Below are 21,469 nucleotides of genomic sequence, written 5' to 3'. Positions count from 1 at the left end.
GGGTGATCTTGCCAGGCAGCTATCCCTCACCCACACTGTTGCCTAGAACTGATATAGGCTGGGGATGCCAACCCTGTGTTTGTTTACTCCTCCACCAAAGGCTAGTGAACTGGCCATGAGCAGTCCGCAAGGCCACACTCCCTAATTTTTTTTGTCGGTCATGGAGCTTGAACTCTGGGCCTGGGTCCTCGCTCAAGGCAAGCGCTCTACCACTTGAGCCACAGAGCCACTTCTGGCTTTTTCTGGTGTTTTATTGAAGATAGAGGAGTCTCACAGACTTTCCTGCCAGGGCTGGCTCTGAACTACGATCCTCAGATCTCAGCCTCCTGAGTAGCTAGGATGACAGGTGTGAGCCACCGGGCACCTGGCTTACACATACCCCAATTTTTAGGCTCTGGGTCTGCAGTGGGGCACAAGCCAGCCCAGCTCGTGGCAATGCTCAGGGTTAAGTGGGGTAAGAGGCAAAGGGCTGCAGGGGAAGCTGACGGTGGCACCCACAGGGAGTCCTAGAAATGATGGCCTGGGAGTGGGGTGTCCCCTGCATCTGCTGTGGCCTGGGGCACAAGGGAAGTAAGGGGCAGTGAAAGGAGGTCCGAGGGCACGCTGCCCCGCAGACCCTTCGGTGCCCTGCTCTGTAAACACGGGTTTCAAACGGCTTTGCTAGAAAACACTGACTCCTTACTAGGGTCCACAAACTGAATTAAACAAACGCCCAACCCTGGCAGGCCGCTCCGCACCTCCTGTCTCACACACCTGATTGGAGGCTGGCGGGCTATAAGCGCCCTCGCACGGGTGGCGTCGCCTGTCAGGGCTGCGGCTCAGTCATCTGTGAAAAGGGACGAGACTGTGCACGTCTGTAACTCTCCATCAGGCCTCTGTGTGTGGCCACCTGCTGGCTGGTGCCAGGGCCGAGGCGATGACCTGCACAGGCTCTGACCTCTGGGGGCCCACAGGAGGGGCAGGCAGATCTGTCCCCAGGGAGGTCAGTGACCTGCAGGGACATCCTTGGAGATGGCTGCTGAGGGCAAGGCATGTTGGGACAGGGACACCAGTGGGGACCTCTGTCTCCTTCCCAGAGGGTTTCCCCAGTGTCTGGCACAGTGCTGGGCACAGGCTCAGCTTCAGTGGGCTCTCCTGGATGACCTTCCAGAGGAAGTAGCTCAGGAGGGGAGGGGAGTACCCAGCCTGGAAGCAGGATCAGGGACGGGGCAGGACGCCAGCCTGGGAACTGGTTTGGCAGCTGCAGTTCAGTAGGAGGTGGGTGGGCGCGGGCACCCAGCCTATCTCAACGGGCCCCAGGAGGCCGGAGCCGCCTGCCCAGGGCTCTCCCCACCTGCTTCTCTGCTTGCCTGGGTCACTGGATGTGGGCTGAGGCATCTTAGCTTCTGCTTTGGGGTCTCAGACAGCCATTCCTGCAGTCCTCATCTGCCCCGGGCTCCTCATTACTTTCCTCTGTGTGGTCTTGCTTACGAGCCCCGTGTGCCCATGTGCTGTGTGACCTCCCGGCCTTCTGTGTCCGGCCTGCCCTCACCTTGAACTCTTGGCACAGGCTCTCAGCGCCTCCTCCCCAAAGCCCTAATGCAACTGGCAGGGGCAGGAACCACTCATAGCCCTGGAGGGGAGGGCAAGTGGGAGGGGAGGGAAGGGATACAAGTGATTGGCTGTTTCCCCCTTCTCCTCCCCTGCTGTGCAGTCTCCCCCATCACCCCTAAGCAGGGGAAGCAGAAGAGGGGCACACCTACGGATATTTGCCTGGGCCACCCCTTTCCTCTGGGCACCGCACGGAGGGCAGGACAAACAGAGGAACTGGCCATGTTTATAGTGACCAGGCAGAGCCCCACCCAGTTCTAGGCCAGCTCAGAGCCTTGCTGTCAGGCAGTGGGGGAGGGGAGGGAGCCGAGGGGAGGGGGCTATGTGGCTGTATCCCTCCTGGAATGGCCCAATGCCACCCATACCAGAGAGCTCAACACATGGCCTGACCAAGCAAGTCCGTGCCTCAGTTTCCCCTCTGGTAAAGACAGGGATGGCTGTAGCCGGAGTCACACAGAATAAGGCACTACAGGCCAGGCCCAGGGCCACCAGACACCGCACTCAGTGACCATCACGATGACACCAGCAGCTGGCAGGGACTGCACGTCCCTTGGGTGCCCCCACCCCCCAACGTTCTGTCTGGCATCCTGCTTGCTCTGTGCTCCAGCCCTAAGAGGAAGGGGCCAGCCACTGGGAGCCATGTCACCGACCAGCAGGTCCAGGTCCTGCAGGCTTGGTGAAGAGCAGTATGTGCTGGCCCGATCATGGCACCTGATGCTGAGCCAGTGAGAGGCTGGCAGGACTGGATGCTGGGCACTCTTACCTGCCTGTCTGAGGACGGTGGCCTGAGGTGTGTGTGTGGGGGGGGGGTTCTGTCTATATTACTCTTTTCTCTAAGGCTGGCCCTGATCCCTGCCTGTTCCTTCCACCCAGACCATGTCCCTGTCCCCTCCTATCTGGCTTGGCTGGCTGCCATGGACATCAATTCCTGATCTAGAGCTGCTTAACCAACTTTTCTGCAGGCCCTTGGCAAGATGGTCCATCCCAGAACATTTGAGAACCAGTCCTTGCGGTGACCAGGCTCCCTGACGCAGCTCCAGTGCCAACACTGTCCTGGCCACCACCGAGAGTGGGAGAGGCCTCCTGACCCAACCAGTGTCCACCTGGAGCTCAGAGGCCCCCTGCACCCCCTGAGGCACCAGTCACCTGAACCATCTCACAGATGCGGCCACTCATGAAGGTCATGTGGAGCCGGTCCTGGAGGTGTCCAGCAAACTTTACAGGTGAAGTTCTTAGCCTCTCTCCTGTACTCCAAAACTCATCCTGGAGGCCCAGAGGGCCTGTGGGATGGGATCTGCCCATCCTCTCTCCCCTAGCCTCTAGCTCCTCCCACCTCAGGCCTCCTGGGCTCGATCATACTGCTCACACTGGGGTATAGATGCCACAAGGGGCGTCCGCCTCTGCCCTGGAGGGTCAGCCCCACAAACCAGGGATGCTTGCCTCTTGTGCTCTCTGCTGGACCCCAAAACCTATAGCACTGCTCAGCCCCAGGAGCACTTGATCCCCTGAGGATGATCAGTCTCTACCTGCTGCTCCTGCTCAGGACACCTCAGACACCCCTGGAAGAGGGGACCTAGAGGCAGAGTGGCCAGGGGACTCAAGCAGGGACAGATGAGGAAGAGGAGCTTGTGTGTCAAGTAAAAGAGCACCAGCTGAGCAAGTGAGAGACCCCTAGTTCAAAAAGCACCCAGTAGTGCCAAAAAAATTTGAATTCTAATGGCCGAGTCACCTGCTCCTGAACCCACACATTCTCCCCTCTGAACTTCATGACACTACTCCCTCACCCCCCTCCCAGGTGACCCAAGGAGTCAGCCCGGGGAAGGATGAGGAGAGTGTGTGTGTGCACACGTGTGCGCATGTGCGGCCCTCTCCCCCGGGCTCTGAGGAAGGCATGGAGGGCCTGGTGCACCCCATGCCCAAGTGCTCGGCATCCCCTGCCTGCACTCAAGGCCACTGCCATTGGTCCCCGCTTACCCTCACTGGTGTCAGTCTGCCCCCCCTCTCCAGGGCTGGGCTCTGACCACACAGGGTAGCCTAGCTTGCCTTTGCAGCCCACAGCAGGCACCCCACTGCCTACCTGAGCACTCCCACTTTCCTGAGCCCCCTCAGGACCCCTCCAGGCACCCTTGGAGGGGTGAAAACAGGGCGGCGGGGGCTGCCTGGCTCACATGGCTGGCTGACACCCGGCCCTGCAGGGCGCTCACAGAGGAGCAGGGGGGCAGGTGACAGTCACCAGTGAGACCCCTGGGGAGGCAGTCTGGGCTCAATGGGAAGCAGCAGCGGGCATGGGGAGAGCCAGGGAAGCCAGGAGGTGCCCACTATGGGGAAGGCTCTAGGGTACCCAAATGCCCCCACCCCAAATCCTACCTTCTTCTCCCTACCTCTTCAACAGCCAAGTGCCCACTGCCCCCAGTGTCCGTGCAGCCTTCCTGCAGCCTGGCTGCTGCCCAGGGCCGAGGCCTCGCAGGGGCTCAGGGCAGCCCACGCCTCGGTGCCAGCTTTGCCATCCCCAGCTGTGGGGCCTTAACAAGCCGATCAACCTCTCTGAGCTGCAGGGTTCCACCCATGAGCTGTGGGTACCAGCAGTCCCTGCCTCGCAGGGATGTTTGGAGGAGCAATGGAACAACTCAGCGTGGTGGGGGCCTGGGCCTCTCTACAGGCTCACTGCCAGTCACCACTGCTGCTGGCAAGGTGAATGAATGAATGCATGAAGGAATGAACACACATGTGGGAGTTCGCCCAGGCAGCCCTTCAGAGGGTCTCACTTTCTCCAGGCTAGGCAGCCATGGTCTCAGGCTGGGGGCGGAGGGGGAGTGTGGCTGAGGGAGGATACAGTGTCTCCTCCACCTGGCCATATTCAGCCAGCCCGGGCCCCAGCCCAGGCTCGAGTCCATGGCAACCCAGCCTCCCTCCACCCGCAGCAGCCTGCTGCCTCCTCCCACAGTCCCCACAGGAGGCTGGCATTGGAGGCTGGTGGCCAAAGGCTGGAGCCCAGCTTGCTGGGAGGTGTGGGCAGGAGCACTGCAAAGTCCAGAGGGAGCTTCCCGGCTTCATGGGTACACGCGGGCCACAATCTCCAAGAAGTCACACACCGGGGACCGGCTTCACCTCCCCGTGGATGCTGGGCGACTGGCCCACGGGCTGAGAATGAGACCTCCCCAGATAGTCACAGGCCATGACTATGGAATTGTGGCTCAAGTGGGAGAGTGCTAGCCTTGAGTAAAAGCTCAGGGACGGTGCCCAGGCCCTGAGTTCAAGCCCCATGACTGACAAGAAAAAAAATGTACATCTATCTATATTATAGACATATATATAAACATAAATTTAAAAAGTCAAAATAAAAGGGCGAAGGAAATGCAGGCTAGGCTGCAGGCCCATGGCCAGTTGATATGAGGGCTGCCGGGAGTAGCGCAGGGAGCCTCAGCCTGTCAGAAGGCCAGGGTACAGCAGACCCCAGGAACGGGAGTGCCCAGGGGCTCTGGGGTCTGCCCTCACACTGGCCAGGCCCCAGAAAAGGGGTGGCCCATCCCCTGGCTCCCGCTGGCCCGTCCTCTCCGCTCCTCCCCTGCTCACCTCCACCATCCTCTTCCACTGCCTAGGCCGCCCTCCAAGGGCAGCGGGGGACAGCTGTCCCCAGCTGGGAGGGCAGGGCCTGGGGACCCAGGGCCCTTCCCAGGAGGCTGCTGGCTCTGCACCCAGCCTGCCTTGCAGCGGTGAGCCCAGCCCTTGCCCAGGCACCACCCCTGGGCAGTGGAGGGCGGGGCACAGAGGGCGGGAGGCAGGGCAAGCTGGAGACAGCCGCGTGGCCACAGCTATGGCCCCTCACCCCCTGGGACGGGCTGTGGGGTCCTCTAGGTGTGGCGGGGGGGGGGGGCACTCTCAGATGTGGGAGGGGGCGGGTAGCAGAGTGGCGGCAGTCCGGCCCCTCCCAGGCTAGGGTGCCAGCAAGTGCTGGGTGAGACACAAGGGGAGGCAGGAGGTGGGGAGGGGCGCCTGCTGCTCACAGGGAACTGACCTGCTGAGGGAGGGCAGGCCCAGGCCTCACCGACGCCCTACACAGGAGAACACAGGAGAAACGGAGGCACAGGGAAGCTAGGGAGCCTGTGTGACGTGCCCAGGGCGCTACAGGGAAGCGAGGGGCTGAGATTCCCAGGCAGGGCTCTGAGTTTGAGGATGGCCATTAGGAGCAGGAGAAAGGACAGCCGGGCCTCCCCCGCCCCCCGCCCCCCCGCCAGATCCCACCTCCCCAGATCCCACCTCCCCAGCAGGCGTGCGTGCGCGCGTGTGTGTGTGTGTGTGTGTGTGTTCGCGTGTGTGTGTGTGTTCGCTTGCGCATGTGCATACATGGGCTGAGAATGCTCCACCTCGGGCACCTGCTCAGGAGCCCAGGCTGGTCTCCTCTGGGCCAGCCCCCACTCCCCCCATTCACTAGGCCTTTACTGGGCCATCACCCAGTCCCGATGAGTAGCTGGGCCCAGGAGGAGAGCCCCGTCCTCCCCTTTCTCCTGCTCTGCTACTCCCAGAACAGGCGCCGGGCCAAGGACCCGGAGCAGAACTCTGGCCAGTCCTGCCCTGCAGGGCGGGGTGCCAGGCAGCAGCCAGGCCGGGAGGCCTCCCCAAACCAGCTGGGCCGGTTTGGGCTGAGGGGATGGGTTAGGATTGGACTTCCCTGCTGGTCCCAGGAAGGGGGGGGCAATTGATTCATTTGTCCTTTCCTTAATTCAGGCCAAAGGGTAAACAGGATGACCCCCCCACACTTGTGCTGCCCCCCATTCCTGGAGCCTCCCCTACAAGGTGTGAGGGGTCTCTGTTCTGAGACCTGGCATGCATCCCCTGGCTCTCTCACAGGGCCAGCGGCATCCAGGGGATTGGGAGACACACTTGGGACCTGGAAAGTGCTTTCCGGGGTACAAACATCAGTGAGCTGCGTGGGGGGAGGGGGAGGCCTGGAAGGCTCTTTCCAGGTAGCATGGTGAACTGTGAACGGCAACAGACTGGAAACAAGACAAATATTCCTCCATTGAGGATGGTTCCTGGAAGGAACGATGCTAAGAGCCCGGCGTGGCGCTGCACTCCTGTAGTCTCAGCACTCCGCGGGAGGCCCAGGCAGGAGTTTCAGGCCTGCTGCGGCCTTCAGAGCTAGACTCAGCCTCAAATGGCGGGGGTGGGGAAAACAATGTGGTAACCCAACGCAGCCTAGGAATGTTTAGGTAAAGTGTGCCAAGCCAGGAAAGGGACAGAAGGCTGTCAGAGATACATCCAGAGGTGGCAAAACAAGAAGCGGGCAAGGAGCCAGGAGCTTTGGGGGTACAGGGAAAGGCAAGGGAGGGGGCAGGAGCTTTGGGGGTGAAGGAAGAGATGGGCCTCTGTTCCTCATGTACAGGTACATGGGCTTTCCACTGCAATGATCACTCTGTGATACGCTGTGTCAGGTGATGCTTTAACTGTATCAAGTCCTAATTTGAGAGCATGCGTGTGTGCGTGTAGTCTCGTGACTCTTCTATGCACCCTGATCTGACCCACAGCTCCTCCCAGTCATGTGCCAGGGCCCTAGACCCAGAGAACAAGGTGGGACATCTTCCATCTGACTGGGGCCTAGGCTTCTCTATGGAGGCTGCGATCGGATGGAGCGCATTCTCACTTAGTCAGCCGGGTAGCCGCTGGTGCTCAGAAGGCCCCCACAGGCCCCCTCCGGGGACCTCTTTCTGCTGGGTCAGGAGGACCTTTGTGCACTAATCTGAGCTTGTGCGTCAGCTGAAGTCCTCAACTGCAGCCCCCAGCCAGAGTCCCCACTGCCCCCCTCCCTCTGCCCCCACAGCCATGGACCGGCAGCGTACAGGGCCAGTGGTGAGCTGGGCCCAGGCTGAGGAAGCTTCTGGCTTGTCTCACTACCAACGATGACAGCGTCTTTAAGTGTCATCCCTTTTTAGGGCCCAATAACATGCCATTGAGTATGCTGTTTCTCTGTTCATCTACTGATCACTGGGTCTGCCCACTTCTGGCTGTAAAGGACCCTCCATGAACTGGGGTGCAAATGCCTGTTTCTGCTTTGGGAGCACACCTAGGCTAGAGCTCCTGGCCACGATTAAATTCTGTGTTTGATCTTTCCTTTATTTTCTGGTGCTACTGAGATTTGAACTCAAGGCCTCGCACTTGCTAGGCAAGCACTCTACACTTGAGCCATGCTTCTAGTTCTTTTTGTTTCTAGATTACTTTTCAGATAGTTTCCTCTTTGGCCTGGGCAGAACTTGGACCACGATCTTCCTATTTATGCTTCCTGTATAGCTGGAGTTACAGGAGTGCAGGACGGCACCTGACTATATTTTGTCTTTGACAGTAACCATCCTAATAAATGCCAAGTGACATCTCATGGCACTGATTCCTTGTTTTTGTGCTGGTGCTGAAGCTTGAACTCAGGCCTGGGCACAGTCCCTTAGCTTTTTGCTCAAGGCTAACGCTCTAATCTCTTAACTGGATCTAAGAGTCTTATGGGCTTTCCTGACCAAGCTGGCTTTGAACTGTGATCCTCAGATCTTAGCCTCCTGAGTAGTTAGGATGACAGGCCTAAGCCGCTGATGCCTGACAGGGCACACACGGATTCTTTTTTTTTTTTTTCAGTCAGTCATGAGACCTGGGCTTGGGTGCTGTCCCTCAGCTCTTCAGCTCAAGGCTAGTGCTCTATCACTTGAGCCACGGCACCATTTCTGGCTTTTTTCTGCTTATGTGGTACTGAGGAATTAAACCCAGGGCCTCATGCATGCAAGGCAAGCACTCTACCACTGAGCCACCTTCCCAGCCCCACACATGGATTCTTGACAGAGCAACAGAGGGAAGTCAGGGGAAGAAAGTCAATATGTAAAGCAAGTTGCTAGGACAAGGAAAAACCCATATGCAAGACCAAACTCAAATGATCCTTGATCTAAACCCTACATTTGGCACAAACTAGCCCACAACTGATCCTGGACTTAAATGTAAATCCATACAACTTTTAGAGAAACAAAACACACAGGAAATTATCTTCAAAATCTAAGCCACAGGGTTCAACTTGACACCAAAAGCACAATCCATAAAAGGAAAACTTACATCTGCTTGGGAGGCAAAGATCGGGAGGTTTGGGGAGACCTCATCTCAACCAAGAAACTAGTGTGATGGTACCACCTGTAATTCCAGCAATACGGAAAGTGTAGGTAGGAAGTTTATAGTCCAAAATGGGCTCTGGGCAAAAATATGAGAATTTATCTGAAAAATAATGAAATCAAAAAAGGGCTGGAGGCATAGCTCAAATGACAGAACACCTTCCTGGCAAGAAGGCCCAGAGTTCAAATCCTGGTTCTAGGGAAAAAAAAAAAAAAAAAAAGATAACCTCATTAAAGTGAAAAGGTCTGTGTGCACAAGTCCACCGAAGAGGATGAAGAGCTACCGAGGGGAAGAAATGCCACAAGGCGCATGGCCGAAGAAATGCCACAAGGCGCATGGCCGAAGAAGGCCCAGTAGAGCCTCAGAGCTGTACTGGGTAACAACCCAGTTAGGAAGGGGGAGGTGGGAGTGGCTCACGCAGGGCGCAGGCGCAGATCGCAGGCGCAGATCGCAGAGAGAGTGCGGAAAAGATGGAGAGGAGCTAACGCGCGAAACCTCTGAACAGCTGGAGCCATCATAGGTCCACAGCAAGGCCACGGGAGAGGGCGCCCGCTTACCGCTAAGCCATCTCCACCCTGAGTCTATTTCCCCCACTGTGTCTGCTCACGTCACGCAGTGGTCAGGGCGCAGAACTGGACGGTGGGGCGCGGACAGCAAGTGGCTGGGCGTGGAGAGGAAGCTCAGATGGAGCTTTGTCTCCCTGATCAAGGTTGGCATCCTGCCCCCCCCAGCTTTGTACAAAGTTACCACTGGGTGAAACTGGGTGAAGGAGGTGCCCCCCCCCCCCCCCCCCCCCCCGCAGCCTGAGCTCACACACTTCCCACAAGAGGATGTGCAGTTAGTGTGAAAGTTGCAAGTTTACTCAAAATTCTGATCCTTTATTAAAACGCCACACCCATTCCCAACTTTTGAGTCCTTGAGCCTGTCATTCCATTCCTTCTCCCTGGAGCAAACTCCCAACTACCTTGGATCCACTCTCAGGCCTCAGCCTGAGGCTCCTCCTCCAGGAAGCCTTCCCTGATTCCCCAGGTAGGGCCAGGGCCTCTCCCTGCTCCTGGACTTCTCTGCCTCCATCACGGGAGGAGGCGTTCTGTGAGGAGAGGGCCTCAGCTTGACAGGGGGTGGTGGGATGTAGGGCCCACAAGGGGGGGGCGGCAGGCCACTGAACATTATTACTGAGAAGCCCCACGTTTCCCCTTTTGAGTGCCTTACATGGAAGAAATAACCCTCAGCCAGCCAGTTTCCAAAACAGAGAAACTGAGGCCTACAGGGCTGGGGTGGGGCTGCCACATGAGCAGGCCCATGGACTTGGTGACAGAACTGAGTGGCATCTTGGACAGTCACCTCTCTGTGGAGGCTGGCAGGGCAGGGCAGAGGGGGGAGGAGGGCCCCCTGCCCCTGCCCCAATCCACCCCTCCTGTGTGGGTCCCAGCTAATGACCAGGGTGGCAGCAGGGTCTCAAGGAGCACTGGGGGGCTGGGGCTGCAGGGGGAGAGGGGGAGACACAGGAGCTACAGGAGCACAGATCAGGGCAGTCCAAGGACCCAGGTCACTATCATGCCCTGGAGGATGGAGGAGAGGGGAGGGGGGGAAGGGGAGGGGAGAGAAGGGGCTGGAAAGTTGCCCACCCACCACACCACTCAGGCTCTCGGCTGGGCAGTTCGGTTGGGGCCCTCCTGCGGCATCCAGGCGCCAGCCCCACAGGGAGTGGCTTCAGCTTTTTAATCTACTCTGGGTCTTTAACTTAACAACTATTATTCTCCCTGTCCATCAGACAGCTGCACAGACAACAGGCCACATACTAGGCAAACAGAGCCGCCCAGTCAAGACACCCCCCTCCCACCTCATCTCAACTGAGCCTGCATCATCGGGGCTCTGACCTAGTCCCAGTCCCCAGAAACAGCACCATGGTACACAGGAGCAGGAGACTGCCCAGGACAAAAAACCCAGGCCTTCCAACCAAATCTGATCATGAAAAGGGGATTTGGGGTTGGGAAGGTGGCTCAGTGGTAGAGCGCTTGCCTTGCATGCATGAGGCCCTGGGTTCCATTCCTCAGCACCACATAATCAGAAAAAGCCGGAAGTGGGGCTGTGGCTCAAGTGGTAGAGTGCTGGTCTATAGCTGAAGAGCTGGGGGAAAGCACCCAGACCCCAGAGTTCAGGCCCCACAACCAACAAAAAAAAAAAAAAAAAAAAAAAAAGGGGATTTAAGATAATCTGGGTCTGGTGCCATTGGCTCATGACTGTAATCCCAGCTACTCAGGAGACAGACATCTTGAGAATCACAGTTCCAAACCAGCCCAGGCCAAGAAAGCCCATGAAACTCTGCCTCCTAAAGAACCAGCAAAATGTTGGCATGGAGGCCTGGTTCCAGTGGTAGAGCACCAGAGGTGAGCAAGCAAGCAGAGAGAAACTGTGAGGCCCTGAGTTCAAGTCCTGGTTCAGGCCTAAATAAATAAAACATATGGTGTTTAGGACTTGTTTTGTGATGATCAGGGCTGAGGGGGTTGTGGTCACAACTGCTTGTTCCTTCTAAGTGGGTGACTTGGGGAGGTAGGAGGCCATTCTTTTTTTTTTTTTTTGGTCAGCCATGGGCTTGAACTCTGAGCCTGGCACTGTCCCTGAGCTCTTCAGCTCAAGGTAAGAGCTCTACAACTTGAGCCACAGAGTCACCTCCGGCTTTCTGGTGGTTTATTGGAGATAAGAGTCTCATAGACTTTCCTGTCAGGCTGGTTGTGATCCTCAGATCAGCCTCTTGAGTAGCTAGGATTACAGGCATGAGAGGACATTCTTTTGAGTCTGGGTAAAGCTCATTGGAGTCCAGAACTTGGGGTGGTTGGCCCTGGGGACCCCAGCTAGCAGCTCTGAGCACGGGCCACCTCTCCAGGCATCCGGGTGGCTATGGCAGTAGCAGGGGGCCTCGTGATGCCACCACAGCAACATGGCTGACTCTCACAATTCTTGGGCTCAGGGCCTGGCCTGGGGTCAGACAGGAAGCTGGACTGGAGCTGTTGCCAGGGAGGGGAAGCAGCTATCTTCAGGCTATCAACCGGCTCCCCTGGAGGCTGCACGGTGTCCCTGTCTTCAGCACAGCCCTTCTGGTCTTCAAGTAGTAGCCAGCAGGGACTGTTCTCCCCATGGAACCGGAAGTGAAGACCAGCACTGAGTGACTGGGCTCTGGGGCCTGTGGAGGGGGCTAGGCTGCTACCTGGCTGGCACCACAAGCCATCTCCTCCACTTCTGTGAGCCCCTCCCTAACACAGAAAGCTGGATGCTTATGCCAGGGAGGTGCAGTGGGAGAGCCCAGGCCATCCAAGATGGTGACAGGTGACCTCAGATCCAGGCCAGAGGCCTGGGGGGGGGAGGGGCAAGGCGCTGTCCACAAGGCCTACCCTCCCCCACCTTGGGCCACTGGAGTCTGGGGCCTGCAAAGAATGTAAGGAATGAAGCTCAGCCTGGCACGGCCAGCCCTGGTCATCTCCCCCTGACCCCTGTAAACTCCCAGAAGCCCAAGGGGTCCAGCCAGGGCCCAGATAGCCAACCCCCACAGCCGGGCTCAGGCCCCCCTTCTCACCTCCCCTCACCAATGCAGCAGCTCTTGGCCCTCAGGGCCCCCAAAGACAGGCCCTAGCCTGGGGGGGGGGCATACTCAGCACCAAAGATGTGAAATGGGGATCCCCCAATCCTAGCTCCCCCCATGAGCTGGTGGATTCCTCCCTGCCACATGGCAGGGAGACCCCAGCAGAGCCGCTTCCCGCACCCCTGAGCTTGGTCCCTGATAATTAAACCGTAAGCTGATTAGTCAAGGAAAACCTTTAATTAGCCCTTGAAATTGCAGGAAAATTACAGCCTCCTCTCTGGGCAGCAGCCCGCCCACCCTCTGTGCTGGAGCCCAGGCAGCGCCTGGAAGTAGCAGGGAATGAAGAGGTCCTCACCCCACCAGGCCAAAACTGGGGAGTGGAGGGTGGAGTCCCCTGCTGCCTCAGACCTGCCCCAAACAAACCCAGCAGGAGGTGGGCAAGACTTTAGGCTGCCAATGCAAGCGCTCTCCCTCTTTTTCTCCCTCTGTTGTTCTGTCTCTCTCTCTCTCTGTGCTAGTACTGGGGCTTGAATTCAGGGTCTGGGTGCTGTCCTTTAGCCTTTTCACTCAAAGCTAATGCTCTACCACTTGCGCCATACCCCCACTTCTGGCTTTTTGGTGGTTCATTGGAGCTACAGTCTCACAGACTTTCCTGTCCGAGCTGGCTTTGAACCTTGATCCTCAGATCTGAGCCTCCTGAGTAACTAAGATTACAGGCAGGAGCTATTGGTGCCCGGCTGGGAGCCACTTTTCTTAGAAACTCTGGAGAAAATACAAATAAACAGAAATACACCACCTTCACTGACTGGGGTCCTCAGAAAGAGAGAAAGAGAGAGCGAGAGAATGAGATGCACACAGACAGCAACAAGGTGCTCAGCTAATTCAGAAGAACGGCCAAGAATGCTGAAGGCCAAGCAAGATGACAGGAGGGAAGGAATGAAGGCAGACACAGACCCCTCTGCTGGGCTATGGGGAGGGCACTCAGGGGACCACAGGGCAGGGTAGGAGGGCCAGTAAGTGCCTAGATGACGGGGCCCCAGCCAATTGTGGAGCCATCTGCCTTGTACACATTAAAAACAAGGCCAACGGGGCTGGGAAGGTGGCTCAGTGGTAGAGTGCTTGCCTTGCATGCCTGAGGCCCTGGGTTCGATTCCTCAGCACCACATAAGCAAAAAGGAACAAAAAAGCCGGAAGTGGCGCTGTGGCTCAAGTGGTAGAGCACTAGCCTTGAGTTGAAGAGCTGAGGGACAGCGCCCAGGCCCAGAGTTCAGGCTCCACGACCGGACCCAAAAAAAAAAAAAAAAAAACAAGGCCAACCTGGAGAAGCAGAACCTAAGGAAATGAGTGACAACTCTGGCTGTCTTAAAATCAACCCCTGAGCATGGAAAGCCACTTTAAGATGGGGAGAGAGGGGCTGGGAAAGTGGCTCAGTGGTAGAGCACTTGCCTTGCATGCCTGAGGCCCTGGGTTCCATTCCTCAGCACCACATAAGAAAAAAGAAAAAAGCCGGAAGTGGCGCTGTGGCTCAAGTGGTAGGGTGCTAGCCTTGAGCTGAAGAGGTGAGGGACAGCGCCCAGGCCCAGAGTTCAGGCCCCATGACCAGACCAAAAAAACAAAAACAAAACAAGATGGGGAGAGACAAATCACCAAGTGGTTGCACCCCTCCAGAGGCACAGGCCCATGGGGAATTGAAGACTAACACCAAGAGAGGCCCTCATGCATGGCTCATGCTGCAATCCTAGCTACTCAGCTGAGATTTGAGGATCAAGGTTCAAAGCCAGCTGGGGCAGGAAAGTCCGTGGCATGCTTATCTCTAATGAACTACCAGAAAACCGGAAGTGGCACAGTGACTTAAAGTAGTAGAGTGCTCGCCTTGAGCAAAAGAGCTCAGGGACAGTGCCTAGATCCTGAGTTCAAGCCCCAGGATAGGCAGAAAGAAAGGCCTCTGGGCATGCGACAGAATGCACCAGGACAGGACAGGGAAGTGGGTCAGGGGGTGTGACTTCCCTGGGCTCCAGGAAGGACTGGGCTGTGGCCCGGGCTGGGGAGGATCGAGGGGGACACAGCACACGGCACAGGGCACAGGGCTGGCACACGCACACCCTCAATTAGTTCTCTATTCATCCAGCTAAAGAGGATCGTGTGTCCAGAAAACAGGCTACCCCACGCCAAGGTCACGGCAGGCCTCTGCCTCCGAGCAACTCCCTAGGTCACAACAGGTTGGCATCTGTGTGTTGGAAAAAAATAACCAATCTCATTTATATTTACATGGCAGGCGCCAGGATGGGGAAGGGAACAGAGCGCCCCAAGGGCCTCCCCAGGTCCCTGCAGCCCAGGTGACCATCAGGACCTCAATATACACCCCAGTCTTTCTTCAATTCACTATGGGAGGCAGCTGCCTTGGCCTCAGTGCCCCCTCCTCCTCCACTAGGCCAGTGGTCTTTCCTGCCCCCATTGCTTTTTCTTTTCTTTTTTTGTCAGTTGTGAGGCTTGAACTCTAGGCCTGGGTGATGTCCCTCAGCTCTTCAGCTCACAGTGAGTGCTCCACAATTTGAGCCACAGTGCCACTTCCAGTTTTCTGGTGGTTAACTGGAGATAAAAGAGTCTCATGAAGGGACTGGGAAGTGGCTCAGTGGTAGAGCACTTGCCTTGCATGCCTGAGACCCCGGGTTCGATTCCTCAGCACCACATAAGCAAAAAGAAAAAAGCCGGAAGTGGCGTTGTGGCTCAAGTGGTAGAGCGCTAGCCTTGAGCTGAAGAGCTGAGGGACAGCACCCAGGCCCAGAGTTCAGGCCCCACGACCGGACCCCAAAAATAAAAAAAAGAGTCTCATGGAGACTCTGGCGCCAGGCTTCGTACCCCCATTCCTCATGTGGGCAGTGCCCCTGAGCTCCCCATCTCACGTGTGCAAGCGACCAAGGGGCACTGGGCAATTCCAGGATGCAATCTGGTGACAAAACAGGGATACAATGGTTACCAAGACCACAGAGTGGGCTGCCACTCCAACAGGTGCTCGCCAAATGTTTTTACAAAGCTGTGGGGCCAGGCGCTGGTGGCTCACACCTGTCATCCTAGCTACTCAGGAGGCTGACATCAGAGGATCATGGTTCAAAGCCAGCGCAGGCAGGAAAGTCCATGAGACTCTTATCTCCAACGAACCCCCAGAAAACCAGATGTGGAGCTCAAAGTGGTAGAGTTACTCAGGTCTGAGTTCAAGCCCCACGACCCCCACCATCAAAAAAAAAAAAAAAAAAGCCGTAAGATTCTGAATGTGGCGTAGGTGATGGGGCCCGGCCGCCGTGGTTACTGGGGATGCGTGGGGGCAGCAGCCTCCTCCTCTCATGGATGTGGGTGCGTGCAGGGCAGGCCCTGGCAGTGATCCTGGCCAGGATGGCAGGCCGCTTTCCACGATGTGGGAGAGGCAATACCGGGCTGGGGCAGGAAGCCGGAAGGGGGAAGGCATACAATGGCGCTTTATCAGGAGCTTGGGGATGCAGGGACTGGGCCTGTCCCCACCCCCCAGGTGTCCCCAAAGCTCTGCTGCAGCTGCCTGGAATGAGGCCACACTAGAAGGGGAGGGAAAGCTACCCCTTCTTAGCCAGGGGAGCAGCAAAGGGAGGGGCCGCAGCCTCCAGGAGATAGAGCTCCTGGGTTTGAGGGCCGGTACGCTGGCCCGGTGACCTGGGTGGGTCTCCCAGGTCTATTTCCTGCCCTATAAACAGGAGATAATGGGAATCTCTGGGTCCTGGGGTTGGCAGGAAGGGCACTGGGCTGATTTGCAGAAGGCACCTAGAACCCCACCTGTCAACAGTCCCCAGGGGCTGGGAATGTGGCTCAGTGGTAGTGCTTGCCTAGCATGCATGAAGCCCTGGGTTCCAGTCCTCAGAAAAAAGCCCCAAGTAGCACTGTGGCTCAAGTGGCAGAGTGCTAGCCTTGAGCAAAAGCAGCTCAGGGACAGTGCTCAGACCCTGAGTCCAAGCCCCAGGACTGGCAGAAAAACAAACAAACAACAATAAAAAAAAACAAAAAAAAAAAACAGTATCCCAAGTAACAGTAGGTCCTCAAACTAGCAGAGAAACGGTGTTTCATGCTTTATTTTGAAATTACATTTATGGCCAGGCACCCAGTGGCTCATGCCTGCAATCCTAGCTACTCAGGAGGCTAAGATCTGAGGATCACAGTTCCAAGTCAGCCCAGGAAGAAAAGTCCATGAGACTCTTACCTCCAATAACCACTAGGAAACCAGAAGTGGCACAGTGGCTCAAGTGGTAGAGCGCTCACCTTAAGCTGAAGAGCGCAAGGACTGCACCCAGGCCCAGAGTTCAAGCCCCTCGACTGACAAAAAAAAAAAAAAAAGAAAGAAAGAAAGAAATTACACTTATGTCCTCCAAACCACGCTGTGAGAAAGCACTGTTACTCTTCTCTTGGTCACACAGGGTCTCACTCTCACTATATAGCCCAAGCTGGCCTAGAACTCATGATCCTTGTGCTCCAGCTTCCCCTGTGCCAGGATTACAGGAGTGATCTACCACACCAGCAAGGAAGTGCTGTCATTGTCACTATTTTATAGATGAGGACACCAAGGCAGACAGGGGTGGTGACCTGCCTGGGGTCACGCCCTCCCCCCTCCCCCCCCATTATATGAGGCTGGTTAGAAGCTCTAGACAAAGCAAGGAGGGCCAGGCTTAATCGTCTCTGAGTGGTCATTGGCTTGTTGTAGAGTTGAAAGGAAAACCTCAGGCATGGGCAGCACCCCCCCACACACAACGACCTCTGCACGATCAGGTGGGAACAGGGTGCATAGACCCTGGGCCCACACCCCCACACCCCAACCCTGCTCCTCAACAAGGCCGGCACAGGAGGGGGCGGCAGGTACACATGCTCACCCCAAGGTGCACCACAGCAGGTGAGTTCCCAGAACTTTGGGATAAAACTACGAAGGGCCACAGACAAGGCTGGGTGGGAGGGTGCAAGAGGAGACTCTGCTGGCCTGGGGACAGAAGGGACGGGTGGGCTTGCAGGACAGAAAGAAGAGATGGAGGGGACCGGGCAGTCCCCTCATGTGCAGTCACATGTGCCTTGTTCAGAGGAAGCACAGGAAGAGAAATGAGGTCAGCAGCAGCTGGTTCCGACCCACAATCCACAGACACCCTGATGTTTCATCCCACGTGTGCAGCCTGGGCCCGAAGGTCACGGGGGTCCCTAGGTTCAGTGATCCCCAAGAGCTTACTGCAGAGCTAGCTTTTCTTTGGGGTTCCAGGCTGGGGAGAAGGCTGAGAAAAGTCCCTGGTGGAAGAGGGTGGGGGGGAAGCTGGGGAAGGGCGCAGCCAGGCAGCGCAGGACCCGATGGTCCCGGAGGGGCCATGCGTGTGGCTTGAGCGTGTGGCTCCTGTCTTCTGTGGCAGGATGACTGGCTCCCCTGGGACCTAGGGGACTTCCCTGGCTGACCTTCCAGTGGGCCAAGCCAGCGGCAGACAATAACCCCTGGCCCCGGATGTGTGGCTGGGGCGGGAAGGGTCCCTCATTTCCCTGCCTGGCCAGCCAGAGCTTGGAAGGGGATGGCTTCCTGCTGGAAGCATCTGGGGCTCAGGAGATGGGACAAACAGCTGCTGGGGACACCCCTGTGACCAAGAGCGTCTGGCCAGGAAGTCAAGCTGGCCAGGAGGTGCAGGTCAGGGGGGTAGGGGAGGGGTGGCTGAGGAACCAAGTGACACACGTGGAGACACACAGAGATTCCCCATGTCCAGCAGGCCTCCAGGGAGCTTTTAAAAAACAGATCTTTGAGTAAGAGGCTAGGGACAGGAAGAGACACTGGTCTGTCAAGGCCCATGGGAGGACAGCTACAATAAAGGGTGACTGGGGTTTGAATCCTGCCTCTGCGCGGGTCTTGGTGGGAGTCTCCAACTAAAGCAGTCATGTGAAAGTAGCCTCCTGCTGGCCTGGTGAGGCGATCCCTAAACCACACACTGACCAAGGCACGTCACATGGCCATGTGGGCATGACCGCTTGGAAGAGATTAGCAGCATGTGGGAAAGGCCCAGGTCCAACATTTCTTCTGCAAGGAGGACCCCCAAGCCAGACTCTGGCCCCATACACAGGGAAACACACTCGTGAAAGCCCCAAGGGGCGGACCTAACTGGTCCCCAAAAGGTTAATGAGTGATTCCTGCAAGACCCAAGAACAAATCCTCAGCTGGGAGCTGGTGGCTCACACTTTGTCACCCTAGCTACTCAAGAGGCTTAGATTTGAGAATCCTGGTTCAAAGCCAACCCAGGCAGGAAAATCATAAGACTATCTCCACCAAAAAGCCAAAAGTAGAGCTGTGGCTCAAAGTGGCAGAGCACCAGTCTTGAGCAAAAGCAACTCGGGGACAGCACCCAGGCCCTGAGCTCAAGTCCAAAGCCCAGAAGGACACAGGGACAGTGACACCATTGCTCCACGAAGGGAAGCAGCAGTGGGTGTGGGGAGGGGATGGCGGAGTGGAGCCCTCCCCCCACTGCCTCAGGAAGGGCCCCAGGCTATGCCCAGCACCCTGGTCCCACACCTGAGCTGATCCATGTCCCACTGCATGCTCTAGGACTTTCTTCACAGCTCAAACTGTACAGAAGGAATAGAACTGGCCAATAAATCGCCAGCTGAGGCCCTGAAGCTGATGGGCACAAGGCAGGCAGCCGAGCCTGGGTCTCCTGAGGCAAAGCCAGTCAGTTCCCTCGGAGCTGTGTCAAGCTGGCACAGGAAGGCGTGGAGCTGGGCACCCTCCCAGGTTGCCTGACCCTGCCAGGATGGGGGTGGGGTTGCGGCAGAAAAGGGGGAGGTAGGTGGCAGCACCCACAGCGGGCTGGGCCTTAGCCAAGCACTCTACCTCTGCACCCTCTGGCAGATCTAGGGATGACCAATGCCTTCATGCCCACTTAGCCAGGGGGCCTCAGGCAGCAAGTGTAGACTGTGGGGAGGAGGGGGGGCGATTCCCAGGATACAGACTGCTGCCAGTCCCCAATACCCTCCCTGTCTCCACTCACCTCCCCTCTGCCTGGACACCCCTCCCACCACAGCCTTTAGAACTTCTTCCAGGGACTCAAACCTGAGTGGGACCAGGCACAATGTGGGCACCCTCCAGCCCCCATCACCTCTGGGACAGATGTGGCTGGGGTCACTGGCTAGGGGAAGACTTGTGTGCCCTCCCCCCCCCACCAACATAATGCCCAACAGTGCTCTCCTCTCTCTCTCTCTCCCTCACACACACACAGCATCCTGCAGTCAGGAATTTACAGGAGTACCCACACTCTCGGAGAGAAGGTGCAAAGATGCACCCTAACACACATGCACCCCCAACTCCCCAGCACAGAGGGACAGAGTTCTCAGTGAGCTAGGCAGGAGGGCTGGGGGACTCTAGCGCTGGCAGTGGAGGAAGGAGGAGACTGTGCAAGGCAAGATTCCAAACCGCCGGGACAGGAAGGTCAAAACCCTAGAGGGAGGCCTAAGCAAAGATGGGAAAAGTTGAGAAATCCACCCTGGGAGCGGCAGGTGGGAGCTATTGAGGACCACAGGGAGAGAGCACAGGCTCAATGTTTTTTTAAGAACAGAGAGCATCCAACTTCGCTGCATTGGAGTGTATGGGACTCAGGGCCACCCACCAACACTCAACTCCTACAAGTCAGAGAAACTTCCCCTCCCAGATCACACCCTTCCAGGAGGTCAAACAGACGCTCGCTCTCGAGTTCTTGCCCAGGGAGTGGCCCAGACCTCGGCTGCTTCCAAGAACAGAGGCCATCTGAGAAAAGGACCATAAGGCAGCTAGGCACACCACCCTACCAGTTTACGCCTTGCCCTTTCCATCCAGAAAGTGGGTTAGTTCCTTCCATTTACAAAGATCAATATAGGTAGGTACAAGGGATATCCCACACAGCACCAGGCTTTGTTAAACATGAACTACCCCCGGATTCATGGTGGTTTCCCTCTCAGCTGTCCAGGCCCCAGACCAGGCTCAGCCCATTGTCATAAATGGCAGGGGTAAGTTGGGCCCAGCTGGCTCCTGTCAGTAATCCTAGCTACTCAGGAGGCTGAGATCTGAGGATCACAATTCAAAGCCAGCCCTGGAAGGAAAAAGTCCATGAGACTCTCACCTCCAATGAACCACCAGAAAACCCGGAAGTAGGGCTGTGGCTCAAGGGGCAGAGGGCTAGCCTTGGGCAAAGGAGCTCAGGCATAAACAACAGACAAATACACAAACAAGTAAAATGGCAAGCTACTGAGACTCCCGGGGCAGGTAAAGGACTACGGGGATAGAAATCCAGCACCCAGGCAGCACCGAGTGGGCCGCAGTCACTAGGACTTTTAAGACACCTGTCCCCAGGCCAGATTTTTTTCACCTTTGGACCCTCTAAACCACGCCCATCTGGAAGCCCCCTTTTTAAAAGACCACCTCAGCCCCCCTAAAACCCATTCAATCCCCTCTGCCTTTATTAACCTCGGACCCCGCGGTCTTCCTGACAGTGACCTCTAACCCCAGTTGAGTGCAAACTCTGAAGAAGTCATTCACTCGGAGGCCCCCCCTTTTTCCTGGAGCTTCCATCCCATCACCTCGAAGCGCCCCCACTCAGTTGCAAACTTTCCGCACGGGCCTTCGCCACACCCCCTTGACCTCTGAACCCCCTCCCCTCGGCTTGGATTTCCCTCCACCCTCCCCGCAACGCGCGACCCCACTCTCGGAGAGTGACCTTTGACCCCGGCCCCGCCCCCCTGGCGCGTAAAACATCGCCCACTTCCACTCCCAGCTCTCCCCCGAAACACCCCGAAAAACCGCCTAGCCTACCGGCTCGGAGCCGTAGTCGCTGGCGGCCTGGCTGCTCGAACCCGAACTCGGCGCCCTCGCACTGCCCTCAGCTCTCTCCAGCCGCCGCCACCGCGGACGCTGCCGCCGCCATGTTGAATCTCCAACGAACATCCGGGGCTTTCCTCTCCCCCCCCACCCCTCCCACTTCACCGCCCCCCCAGTTCCCATAGCAACGGCGCTGGTACGGGCCGTGGGTTGGGCCTACGTGAGGGTGGAGCTAAGGCCTGCTTGTGCATGATCCAGCTTCTGATTGGTGGAGATTGTCCAATCGGTGCGCTTCACACAAAAAATGCTGAGCAGAGATTGGGAAATTTGGAAAAGGTGCGGGA

At 57.1% G+C, this 21,469-nt stretch overlaps 1 protein-coding gene across 3 annotated transcripts in view; it reads right to left on the bottom strand.

The window, feature by feature from the left end:
* Pak4 (p21 (RAC1) activated kinase 4) overlaps positions 1 to 21,248 on the bottom strand; it is a 28,364-nt gene extending 7,116 nt beyond the window's left edge. For 2 of the 3 annotated variants that reach the window (XM_042668171.1, XM_042668173.1), the window contains exon 1: positions 21,120 to 21,248. The gene's annotated coding sequence lies outside the window, so the exon portion shown is untranslated. Of the gene's footprint in view, positions 1 to 753; positions 807 to 21,119 lie in introns of those variants that run through there. The other variant, XM_042668172.1, reaches the window with a different exon arrangement.
* Between the last annotated feature and the right edge of the window lie 221 nt (positions 21,249 to 21,469).

The sequence above is a fragment of the Dipodomys spectabilis genome, unplaced genomic scaffold (genome assembly GCF_019054845.1).
Source record: "Dipodomys spectabilis isolate Male_0828 unplaced genomic scaffold, ASM1905484v1 ptg000422l, whole genome shotgun sequence".
In the NCBI taxonomy this organism is placed as follows: domain Eukaryota; kingdom Metazoa; phylum Chordata; class Mammalia; order Rodentia; family Heteromyidae; genus Dipodomys; species Dipodomys spectabilis.
This window is presented reverse-complemented; position numbering and strand designations above follow the sequence as displayed.